The sequence below is a fragment of the Oryctolagus cuniculus genome, chromosome 1 (genome assembly GCF_964237555.1).
Source record: "Oryctolagus cuniculus chromosome 1, mOryCun1.1, whole genome shotgun sequence".
In the NCBI taxonomy this organism is placed as follows: domain Eukaryota; kingdom Metazoa; phylum Chordata; class Mammalia; order Lagomorpha; family Leporidae; genus Oryctolagus; species Oryctolagus cuniculus.
This window is the reverse complement of record NC_091432.1, coordinates 178,768,099-178,781,060: the sequence shown is the minus strand read 5'-3', so window position 1 is coordinate 178,781,060 and position 12,962 is coordinate 178,768,099. Positions and strand designations below refer to the sequence as shown.

The 12,962-nt window shown below is 41.4% G+C and overlaps 1 protein-coding gene and 1 pseudogene across 18 annotated transcripts in view; both read right to left on the bottom strand.

Moving 5' to 3' along the window:
• CCDC171 (coiled-coil domain containing 171) overlaps positions 1-12,962 on the bottom strand; it is a 395,951-nt gene that overhangs the window by 19,630 nt on the left and 363,359 nt on the right. The gene's annotated exons all lie outside the window — the stretch shown is intronic.
• On the bottom strand, positions 8,247-11,384 carry LOC127484783 (ribosome production factor 1 pseudogene; annotated as a pseudogene).

Here is a 12,962-nt window from a genome sequence, read left to right as displayed (position 1 = left end):
GACTATATACATGAAAAAGCAGTACACAAAATTCCATATGGTACTTATTTTGAGATATTGGAATTGTTGAAATTTTTTCTCTATTCCTCTGCATTTTCCAAATTACACATAAGCATTTATAACTCAAATGCTTTATTTAAAAAGACTAATTTTATATATACTGAAACTATATATTTTAGTATAGTTATGACTCTGAAATGTGTGACCAAAATGAAAATGTAATTGATTAGTTAACGGTCTCAGAGGGTAGGTCTTAACCAAGTGTTTGGTGAGTTTTGAAAAGATTTTTATTTAACAGAGAACACTCTCATTTCAACATTTTCAGATATCAACAGCACATTCTCAATCTGACACTGAATGAATGCCTACACAATTATACTGAGTGACTTGCACCTCTACTATGCATAAACACAACTCCTTAGGCACAGTGGCTACTTGTGTGCCCTCATTCCACTCCAAATAGCACTTCCAGCTGCCAAATTACAACTCATGTGGTCAAAATGTATACATGTTACACTCTCTCAGGGAACTATTAGGCAAAAATTTTCTGACCACTTTTTCATTACTGAAGAATTTCCTCTTAAAGTTATAAACCTTTTTTAATTCAATGTCAAAAATTTCATAACAATCTGAAAGCTATAAACTTAGAACATTTAGCAGCATGTTTTTCTCTGAGTGGAATTACTGACCATTCATTGAGGTACAGAGAAGCAGCAGAAAGTTGAATCATTTAGAATTTAAAGTTAGTACCAGTCAATCACACATCTGAACAAAATTGGCAATGAATTCACATTTTACAAAATTTGAAAAACACTCTTTCCATGCCCCTCCTTTCCCTGCTATTAAGTCATGTTTCCTATTATTCCATCATATCACACCTAAAATCCCCAATAATTCTCCAAGAGATGCTACAAATGGTGTTCTGTTTTTAAGTATTTACTTACTTATTTATGAGAAAGAGTGAGAGCGAGAGAATGAGAGAGGGCTCCCATCCACTGATCCAAATGCCCATAAAGGTAGAGCTTGGGAGAAGGCCAAAGCTGGGTGCTCAGTCCAGATCTCCCACATGGCTGGAAGGAACCCAATTATTTGAACCATCACCACCGCCTCCCAGGGCCTGCACTGGCAGGAAGCTGGAGTTAGAAGCTGAAGGCAGGTATTGAACGCAGGCACTCTGATTATAGGATGCAGGCATCTTAACTGCTAGGCGAAACTTCTACCCCATACATAGTCGATCTTTACTCCTATTTCCCTGCTGACCATCCAAATACCAGCTCTGCATTCTCCAGGGCTGCGGACCCTTTGAGCAACTCTATGGCAGGGCCTTTCTGAAGGTACCTCCTACCTTCAGTTAAAACAATGTGGTTTCTCCATGTGTCAGTGAGAGAGAAGCACTTCAGATGTAAGAGCAATCATGTGATCTGGGGTCGTATCTGTGGAATTCTTTCAAGTCACTAGCAGTGGGGAGTATGCTCCAAAACAAATCACTTAGCTGGTAATGATATTTCCTTTACGTGCTAGAAAAGAATGTTATTTCTGATAAAACTCGGCCATTTCCAGCAGTCACAAACCAAACCCATCTCTCAAGAGAAAATTCTATAAAACTGTGAGAATAATATAACAACCGTAAAATTCCAAAGTAATAGGCCTACAGGTTATATTTCAGAAATCTACTCCCTACATTATCAAATCTATAAAGCAAAAGGCATATCTAAACATATCTATTGTTAGAATCCTAAATTAGCCTACTTGTTAAAGCTTTTTGCTAAATTTAATTTTATTGGCAGTATTTTTATGTATTTCTAGAGTAAAATATTACACTACTATATATACATACATATGTACATTGTGAAATGAGAAGATAAGGTTCATTTAACATATCATCACCTCATATACTTATCTTTCTATGGTAAGAATATTAAAAATCCCTTGTTTAGCAATTTAAAAATATATAATGTTCTATTATTAACTGTAGTTGCCTTGCTGCATAAGAGATCAACCAGAACTTTCCTACTAACTGAGAGCTTGTACCAATTAACCAACAATTCCACTTTCCCTGTCTACCTGACCCCACAGCCTCTGGCAGTTTCCATTCTACCATCTAGTTTTAAGAGTTTAAATTTTCATATGTCACATATGAGACTATGTATGAAATATTTGTCTTTCTGTGCCTAGACTGTTTTTATAATTAAATAAATAACTTTATTTATAATATTTCAGATTTCATAAATGCCAACAATATAGCAAAGTGCCATGAATTTTAGCTGAGGAACAGCCAACAATCAAGATCAAAGATAATGCAATGTAAAAAGAATTCTGACAGGTGGTTTAAAATTATGTCACTGTCGGGGAAAGTAACAGAAGACAGATGCAGATAGCACTAGACTTCTTTCATATGCACCTTTAACTGCGAAACCATTCTGTGGAGGTTTGGAAAAGCTTAACAGATTTGGACTGAGTAATGTCCACAGAACACAGAATTCCTGCTATCCAGCAGTAGTTCTGAGACTTCTGCTCTTAAGTTGTGGAGCATTTACAGATACAATTATCCAGATAGTGACCCCCAATTTCATTTGGCATAATGTCATCTAGATTCATTGTTACAAATGACCAAATTGTGTTCTTTTTAAGGCTGAATGGTATGCCATTGTATATACACACCACAATCTTTTCCATCCATTCACTTTCTTATGGACACATAGATGGCTTCCAAGTCTTAGCTACCGTGAACAAGGCTGCAGCGAACATGGATATGCATGCAGCCATCTCTTTGACAGACGATTCTAGTTCCTCTGGAAATACACTCAGAAGTGGCACTGCTGGATCATAGGGTAATCCTATTTTTAGTTTTGGCAGAACCTCCATACGATTTTCCAAAATTGCTGCTCTAATTTACATTCTCACCCACAGTGAACACAGGTTCTCTTTTCTTCACATTCTTGCCAACACTAGCTACCTTTCATCTTTTTGGTAACAGCCGTTCTGCTGAATCTGATATGATACCTCATTGTGGTTTTAATTTATATTTCCCTGATGACTGGGGATGCTGAACAATTTTTAATATATCCTTTGACCTTCTATGTGTCATATTTTTGAGAAATTTCTGTGTAGGTCCTTTGCCCCTTTCTTCAGTAGAACTACTTGTTTCCTTATTAGTGAGTTTGATTGCCTTATAAATTTTGGATATGAGCCCTTTATCTGATGTGTGATTTGCAAATATTTTCTTCTAATTCTAATTTTCTCTTCACCCTGCTAATTATTTCCTTTCCTGTGCAGAAGCTATCAGGTTTCTACAATGTGCCAGATACTGTTCCAGGTACCAGAATACAGTGCTGAACACATAAACATTCCCTGTCCTCAGGATGAGTTACTAGTTCCTGACTAAACTAAAATGCACCCTGAGCCATTTCTCCTTAAAACTGCAATCTGCTGAAATAGTATAGAACCACACACCCGCTGTTCCCATAGCATGTGCTTTGATGCACAATGGCTCTGGAAGTTTCCCAGTCTCAGGCTCTGTGGATACAGACCAGAATCAGATTTCCGTGGTTCTTCCCTGACCTGCTCACGTGACACCCATCATACCCATCAAGAACTGCGGGGCAGCTGTAATCCCTCCACCAAGGCCTGCCTCCACTGTATTAGAGGGGCTCCATGGGCCACGTAGGTGATGTCACGATACAGGTTGTCCATATGGCTATCCCTCCCTCTCTGTTCCTGGAACACTGTGGCGACTCTGACTGGAAGCCAGTGTTTTGCAGAGTCTGTCACAAGATGTTTCTCTCAGCTCCCCTCTGCAGGCCCTTTGCCTGAAAGGGCGGATGCCAGGCCTTAGGCCTGCATGGAGGAGAGGCATTGAGCAGCCCTCTCCACTTCGCCCTTCCTCCTGTGGCACTTGCTCACAAAGCCTCCACTAAGCTTTCTTCTCCATAGACAGAGCTCTCATCCAAATTAACTCCCTAACTGCCTGCACATCTGATTTTTCAGAAAAGCCTAGACTTGTCTGAAACACAGCTTGGGCTCAGAGAAGGGTCTCCACGCGACAATGATTCTGGCATAGCTCTCCAAGCTCTTGACTATAGCCCTTACCAGTTATTGAGGCACCTCTTCATTTTCTCTAGTACAAATGCACTTTTAATTTGCATAAACACCATCCTTTCAGATTTCTGTTTCCTACTTCATCTCTTTATTGTATATCTGCTTATTATTTGGAAATATGTAACTTTCCTACTGAACACAAGAAAGAAATAGGACAGATGAAACTCTGAAGAAGTGTTAACCACAGACAATGAATCTGCAAGCCATGTGTGAGACATGGGAATCTGCATGCCCAGCATAGTGAGCTAGCACCCTATGTTACTTTACAAACAGGGTTGGAAGGACCATCTCGTAAGGCAGAGCGATAATGCCACCTTTAAGCTAATGTCCTTTTCAAACGGGCCCTAGAACTTTCGTTAAACCCAAAGCTGTTCAGCAGCCAAAATGGCAAACTGTAAGTACTGGCCAGGCACATTTATCCCTGTAGCCTTCCTAAAATGACAGGGTGTGCAAGGGGCTCCGGGCACCTTCTGTCCTCCAGGTTCCCTTTTCAGACTTCAAACCTGGTCCCTGCAGGGGAGAAGGCTGACAGGCACAGAAGTCCTAGGAACACAGTCCTTTCACCTGCTTGCTCTCTACCATGTCTCTTCTTGCTTTTCACTGTATGTTTTAATTAATTCCATAAACCATGTGCTTTGAGTATTTTCATCTCTTCCATGAGATCTTTTGTTCTATGATCTCTCGGATAACTTGTCCAAGAGTGTGCTTGGAAGCTATCGATGCCATAAGGTAATTTCCTATACAACATCTTTGCTCTCTAGCGCTAATGAAAATGCTAATTTTTTAAAGGTTTATTTATTTATTTGAAAGGCAGTGTTACAGAGAATCAGAGGCAGGGAGAGGGAAAGAGATCTTCCATCCACTGGTTCTCTCTCCAGATGGCTATAACAGTGGAGCTGAGCCAATCCAAAGCCAAGAGCCAGGCACTTCCTCCAGGTCTCCCACGTGGGTGCAGGGACCCAAGGACTTGAGCCAACTTCTACTGCTTTCCCATGTCATAGTAGAGAGCTGGATTGGAAGTGGAGCAGCCAGGACTCGAACCAGCGCCCACATGGGATGCCGGCACTGCAGGCAGCAGCCTTAGCAGCTATGTCACAGAGCTGGCCCAACCTCCTGCTGTTTTTTAAAACTTACTTCAAGTATGACTGTTCCCCTAAAGATTCCCTGCCATCTATTACCTTACATGGAGGTCTAGATGTCCTCAGGTTATCATAACAGCCCCCTACCCTTTCACAATATGTGTAGCATCTTATCATAGTCCTCTGCTTGCTTAGACCTGCACTTTTTAATATGGTAGCTATATATATAGCTATCTAATTGTAAATTAATTACAGTTTAAATTCAATTAAAGTTCAGTTCCTCAGTCCCACTAGCCACATTCCAAGTGCTCAACACCACATTTCCAGCATCACTGTACGTTCTAACCAAACAGTGCTGGCTGGGGTGCTCATTCTTTGAAGGCCCAGGCTACTCTGTTTATGTGTTAGCAGTGGCCACGGGGTGGCAAGTAGAGAAGAGATACTCCATATACCTGCCTGTTGTTGAATGAATGAAAGGACTTCTAATCCGTATTCCAAAAATAAATCCCAACAAGTAGGACATGTTTTCACATTAAACTCTTCTCTTGCTGAAAATATTTTTATTTTACAAAGTTTAATTCCAGCTTTCTTCAATCCCTCATTTCCAAAGTGTCAGAAGGGACCTCACTACTTTTCTCTGTGTTTATCTTTCGTGAGCTTCTGCTGGCTATCATTATGACACATTAACCTTAGGCCACTGAGAAAAAAAGAAGGAAAGTAGCCTTGGACAAAAGACAAGAGAAAAGTTACCTCGGCAAAAGTCCATTCTCAAGTCAACCAGGCACAAATCCCAGCTCCCTAAAGCTAGATTCTCTACATTGAAGTAAAATGCATCGCTTATTCTACTGCATTAATTGTCAATTTTCATATTCTCTTGAGAAAAAGATTCTATTATAAGCTAAATGTGGAGGCAATCTAATTGTTTGATGTAAACCTTCAAAGTTTCCTTTGAGTTGAATGTCTATCTGCTTGGGCAGAAAAGGGGAAAAGAGGGAATTTACATTCACTTTGCTAAACATTAGCATCTTTTGTTCAATCATTTGAATGCAGGACAGTTAGGGGGAAACAGCGTACAGAACAAGGGTTGACACATACAGTGTAAAATCTTTTAAGGTGCTTGGATTCAATGAGGGAGAAAGTGAGACGGAACCATATTTCAGCTTCCTCACTGTGTTTCAGTCTGCGGGAACTTTGTGACAGGTCTCTGTCTCTCAGCTACACTTGACTGGCTTCTGCTGACATTCAGCTGTCAGACAGCAACCCTTTACCAGGCCCCTAACATGCTCCACAGCTTCACCCAATTAACTCGCTTTCACTTGACACGGCAGCAAAAAGCTTCATAATAGGTGGTCAAGGTGCATGGTGTCCGCCTGCCCTCGAACTGCTCACACACAGCAAGATGTTTAACTACTTTTCTTCTGGCCTGCATGCTCAGAACTAGTGTGACTGCAATTTGGCTATTCCATCTATCGGACTGGACAGAGATCTAAGAAATATTATAGTGATACATTAAACTGCTTAAAAACAGAACTTGGCATGACTGAAGTTAAATTTCAAGTCAGGTCTTTAGACGTGATGAAGAGGAAGACTTTAATTTTTAGAAGACCAAAACTTAATGCTGTCCAACAATCAATTCACAGTTTTTCAACCACATCATTAATAGTAGTATTGTATACAGATCACCTGACATAGAGTAATCAATAAGTAAGGGCAGAAAGTTCTAGGCATAATTCAAGGTACAGAATTCAGCTTTTTAATAAAAATGTACTTTTTGACAAACTCAGTAATATTTCTGTGTATTTTTTCATGCTATTCAGCCTTTCAGATGAAAACCATTGTGCTTGAAAACACGCGGCTCACTTGGCTAATCCTCCGCCTGCGGCGCCAGTACCCCAGGTTCTAGTCTCAGTCAGGGCGCTGGTTCTGTCCCGGTTGCTCCTCTTCCAGTCCAGCTCTCTGCTGTGGCCCAGGAAGGCAGTGGAGGATGGCCCAAGTGCTTGGGCCCTGCACCTGCGCGGGAGACCAGGAGGAAGCACCTGGCTCCTGGCTTCAGATCGGCGCAGCATGTCAGCCGCAGCAAGCCAGCCGTAGCGGCCATTTGGGGAGTGAACAAACGGAAAAGGAAGACCTTTCTCTCTGTCTCGCTCTCACTGTCTAACTCTGCCTGTCAAAAAAAAAAAAAAAATACGTTTAGCTAAGAAACAAAACTGTTATGCTTATCTTGAGAAATGATCTGAGTAATTTGCACATTTTCCCTCACCTCCCAATATATCTAAACCTAAGCATATAATCAGTTTTCATTTATTTGTGCTCTGAAAATAGGAAATTATGAAAAAAAATTAGTATTACATAAAGGAAAAAAGCAGTATGAACTGTACTGCCTTCAAAAGGCTAGATTTGTAAAGCTATGGGATAAAGAGGCCACAAAAATATTACTTGAAGATGGGGTTATTATTGACATTCAAATATAGAAACATATAGGGATTATTAAGAAAAGTTCTGATTTCAATTCCAAGTATCCTATTGGTAATCAAAATGGAAAATCTAAATACAGCATGGGAAATTCTAGCTTCTACCATGATGAACGAATTCCAGCAGAGATTTATCACGACTTCACACCAGCGTGACTACAACTTGCCCCTCACGCTAAGGTTTTGGAGTCAGGTCTTGAAGTACCAGTGCTTTTGTGGTATGCCTTCAAATTGAAGGAACTCCTTGTCTATATAAAATGCTAATTTTTGTATTGAATTCTACTCACTTTTTACTAGAAGCTTAAGGCAGAAGGAGCTGTTGAGTGAATTACAGGGGAATTAAGAAACTACCCTGAATCCATAGCATTCATGAATTCTAGCCAAATTTTCCATCTAAATCTATCTAGAATCTAATCTTTCTCCAGCTCCAATGTTGCTACCACTGCACAGATAATTCTCACTCCTCACTTGTACTTCTTTAATATTTTGATCATACTTCCTTGTATGGATTCATATAGAGAGATGTGTCTATACAAAAACTATCAGACCCCTAAAAGAAATCTCCTTAAGGATGTACTATAATGTGGTGCTTAAGATATGGGCATGAAAGAGTTCTGGGAAAATGGTACAGTAGAAAGCAACAGAAACCACCTAGACAAAAACTGCACTGGCAGTATCTGTCTGATATAACTAGTTTGGAACTCTGGAGTCTATTAAAGGCTTCTACCTTCTAGGAGAGGGTTTAGATGGTAAACTGCAGTTAATTTTACCCCTTAGAACAGTACCGATTACCCAACAACCATCCCCATCCCCATGACAGACACCAATGTACATGTTCCTGGAGTGGGTTGTACACAGCTTACAGGAATCAGCATGGGAAAAATGAACCTGCCCTTCAAACATCAGAATGTATGCTCTGATTGCTGCTTCTGACCACTGGTACAAGGATGCAGGCAAACATTACTGGTGCACCACCCTGCATTGTGGCAAGCCCCTTACCCTTGGCTGAAGGGCAATCAGGAAATTTAAAGGCCTGGTATTCTGTCTCCCCTTTTCATTTTTTTTTCTCCTTTCCCACTTTGGGAACCAGACATGAAGGAAGAAGATATTCTAAAGCAACTACAAGGGCAGACTTTTGATCATAGTGGTTAATACGCCAGTTAAGATGTCCACATCCCACACTGGAGTACCTGGGTTCAATATCGGGCTCTAGCTCCTGACTCTAGCTCCCTACTAACGCAGACCCTTGTAGGTAGCAGGTGACGGTTCAAATATTTGGGTTACTGCAATACATTTGGGAGACCTGGGTTGAGTTCCAGGCTCCTGGCTATAGCCAGGTCCAGCCTTGGCTGTAGTGGGCATTTGGAGAATGAATGAATGAAGGTGCTCACTCTCTCAAATAAATAAGCTAAAAAATAAAAAATAAAAAAAAAATAAAAAGACCAGCCACATATGAGGAAAACTAGAAAGTGACTGCACAAGTCCAAGGAAAGACATAGGCTCAGAAAAGACACTTGGGGCCAGTGCTGTGGCACAGTAGGTTAATCCTTGTCCTGTGGTACCGGCATCCCACATGGGCACCAGTTCTAGTCCCAGTTGCTCCTTTTCCAGTACAGCTCTCTGCTATGCCCTGGGAAAGCAGTAGAAGATGGGTCAAGTCCTTGGGCCCCTGAACCCGTGTGGGAGACTGGAAGAAGCTCCTGGCTCCTGCCTTCAGATCAGCGCAGCTCCAGCCGTTGCAGCCATTTTGGGAGTGAACCAGCAGACGGAAGACCTCTCTCTCTGTCTGCCTCTCACTGTCTGTAACTCTCTCTCTCAAATAAATAAATAAAAATCTTAAAAAAATAAAAATAATAAACAATAAAAAAGAAAAGACAGTGAGTTTACACCTTAGGCTGATAACTGATATAGAGACAGCTTCGACAATTTTAAAAACACAATAAATGAAAACAAAAAACAGTCTTATGTGTGGGGGAAAATTTTATTTCCAGATTTACCATATTATTACATTTAAATTCCTAGTTTCCTAAAAAAAATAAAACCTTCACAAGGAATACAAAGAAACAGGAAATTATGGTTCAAAGGAACGCAATATTTTTAGCAAGACTTGATGGTAAGTCTGTGAGACAAAGACTTTAAAACAAACTTTTAAGGATGCTTAAGGAACAAGTAATGGAAATATTGTTAAAGAGAGAAAACTAAAAAGAAGTCAAAGAAGACATTCTGGAGTTGAAAAGTATAATAACTGAAGGAAAAATTTTACTACAGGTATTCAAAGGCAAATTTGAATAGGTTAGTAGAAAGAATCAGCAGACATGAAGTTAAAACAATGAAAATTCATGAGTCTGAGCAACAGAAAAAAATAACTGAAGAAAAGTGAATTATTCTAAGAGACCTGTGGAATAACATCAAGCAGACTAATATATAGATTGTGGGAGTTACAGTAGAAGGGAGTGAGGAAGCGGGCAGAGGGAATATTTGAAGAAGTAACAGCTGTAAACTCCCCAAAATTTGATGATATATGTAAATATAAACACCCAAGAATCTCAATGAGCCCCAAGTAGGATGAACTCAAAGAGACTCACAGTGCTCACTGGGGTGAATATTTAGCAAAGCAGCTAAGTCGCCACTTGGGATGCACACATCTCTCTCTCTTTTTTAAAAAAATTTTTTTTTTATTTATTTGAAAGACAGAGATACAGAGAGAGGTAGAGACAGAAAGAGGTCTTCCATCCACTGGTTCACTCCCCAGATGGCCACAACGGCCGGACCTGCGCCGATCCGAAGGCAGGAGCCAGGAGCTTCTTCAGGGTCTCCCACATGGGTGCAGAGGCCCAAAGACTTGGGCCATTCTCTACTGCTTTCCCAGGCCACAGCAGAGAACTGGATCAGAAGAAGAGCAGCTGGGGCTAAAACCAGCACCCATATGGGATGCTGGTGCTTCAGGCCAGGGCTTTAACCTGCTGCGCCACAGCGTCGGCCCCTGAATTGCTGCTTTCTTTTTACTCTTGAATGCAAAGCTGTGAAATCTGAAGAAGATATAATCCCGCTGATTGTGGAACGTGGTAACCTGCCTTTCCAATAAACTGAGGATTATGGGGAAAGAGAGAAACAAATCTATGTTCAATAGAATGACTTAGCTGTGTTGAAAATTATTCAAAATCATTTCAGGTCTGTGGGGTTCTTGCTTCTTCTTAATTTCTTTACAAACACTGCTCATTTTTAAATGAGCAGTGGACCATTTGGCAAGTGACTCAAAATCAGTCCATCTGTTGGTGTTTTGCTATCTTCATTGATAATGATCAGATCTGTGTAATCTCTTGAAATGCACTGTGGAATCATTTTTTTCAGAGCCAGTCCTCTTTTGTAATAAACATGTAAGTTTGGTGTAACCGTGGAGAGCTGTTCACAGAGTCTTAGTGTTCTCCCATGAGGTCTATCTGATGTTGTGATGAAAAGTTGGGAGAAATTTGTTGAAGTAAGAAGCAAATTCATCTGTAGCTTCCTCACAAGCAACCTCTTCATCATTAGGATCTACTATGGTTACTACAGTTTCATCATATTCACGCTGGTTGTCAAGGATCTTGGGTACAGGTTTTGGTGGAACCTTATCACCAAAGGCCTCTCCCTGCTTTTTAAGTTTTTTCTTAGCTGCCAACTTTTTTTTTTTTTGGACAGGCAGAGTGGACAGTGAGAGAGAGAGACAGAGAGAAAGGTCTTCCTTTTTTCCATTGGTTCACCCCCCAATGGCTGCTGCCAGCGCACCACACTGATCCAAAGCCAGGGGCCAGGTGCCTCTCCTGGTCTCCCATGCAGGTGCAGGGCCCAAGCACTTGGGCCATCCTCCACTGCCTTCCCTGGCCACAGCAGAAAGCTGGACTGGAAGAGGAGCAACTGGGACAGAATCCGGCACCCCGACCGGGACTAGAACCTGGGGTGCCGGCGCCGCAGGCAGAGGATTAGCCTAGTGAGCCACTGCACGGCCTAGCTGCCAACTTTTCCTTGCTCTGCTGTTGCTTCCACCACATGAACGTCAAGTGTCGCGGCTGTTTGTTCTTATCTCGGAAATGCTGACACCTGGAGGAAATGCAGCTGCTTTCGGAGGCTGACCCTGCTTTCTGTCGCCCCATCCCCGGAGACTGCAGCCTCCTATGGTTCTTCAGTAGCGGCTTTCCTTTTCAGGTTTTTCTTCCCCACGGAGCCAGTGTTATCTGCTCGCTGCCTTCCCCATTATGTTGGGTTTTTTTGCCAAGAAGGGGAATTTAAACATTTAGCTACCAAAAAAACCTCAGCTGAACCTAAAAGAAGGTATTCATGCAGGAGATGAAGGACAAAAATACAATATCTACAAAACAAAGAGCAAAATGATAGAAGTCCTTCCTTATCAGTACTTCAGATTTCACTTAAATTTAAAATTTAATTACTTTAAATGGCTTAAACACCCCAGCAAAAAAAAAACATATTAGTATGATGACTTTTGAAAAATAAAATAACCAAGGCCCAGTGTAGCAGGTAAAGCCACCTCTTGAGGGACTGGCATCTCATATGGGCACCACTGGAGTCCCGGCTGCTCCACTTCCGATTCCCTGGGAAAAGCATCAGAAGGTGGCTCAAGTGCTTGTGCTCCTGCTACCCTCCTGGGAGACCTGGAAGTAGCTCCAGGCTCCAGGCTTTAGACTGGCCAAGCCCCAGCTATTGCAGCCATTTAGGGAGTGAACCAGCAGAAGGAAGACCTCTCTTTCTCTGTCTCTCTCTCTGTCTCTCTCTCTGTAAGTCTTTCATGTAAATAAATAAATTTAAAAAAAAAGTACATTTAGGGGCCACCACTGTGGCATAGGGAATAAAGCCACCGCCTGCAGTGCCAGCATCACATAAGGGCGCCAGTTCAAGTCCCGGCTGCTCCTCTTCCAGTCCTGCTACCTGCTAATGGCTTGGGAAGGCAGTGGAAGATGACCCAAATCTTTGGGCCCCTGCACCTGCATGAGAGACCTGAAAGAAGCTCCTGGCTCCCGGCTTCAGATCAGCCCAACTCCGGCCGCTGTGGCCATTTGGGGAGTGAACAGATGGTAAACCTCTCTCTCTGCCTCTGCCTCTCTGTAACTCTGCCTTTTAAATAAATGAATAAATCTTTTTTTTTTAAAAAAAGTACATTTAAAATAAATAAAAAATTTAAAACCCATAATCCAACTACACTGTACCTATGAGAGACTCACTCACCTTGGACCTTAAGATACAAATAGCCTGAAAGTGAAAGGATAGAAAAATATTCTATGCAAATAGAAACCAAAAGAGGGCAGGAGTGGCTATACTAATA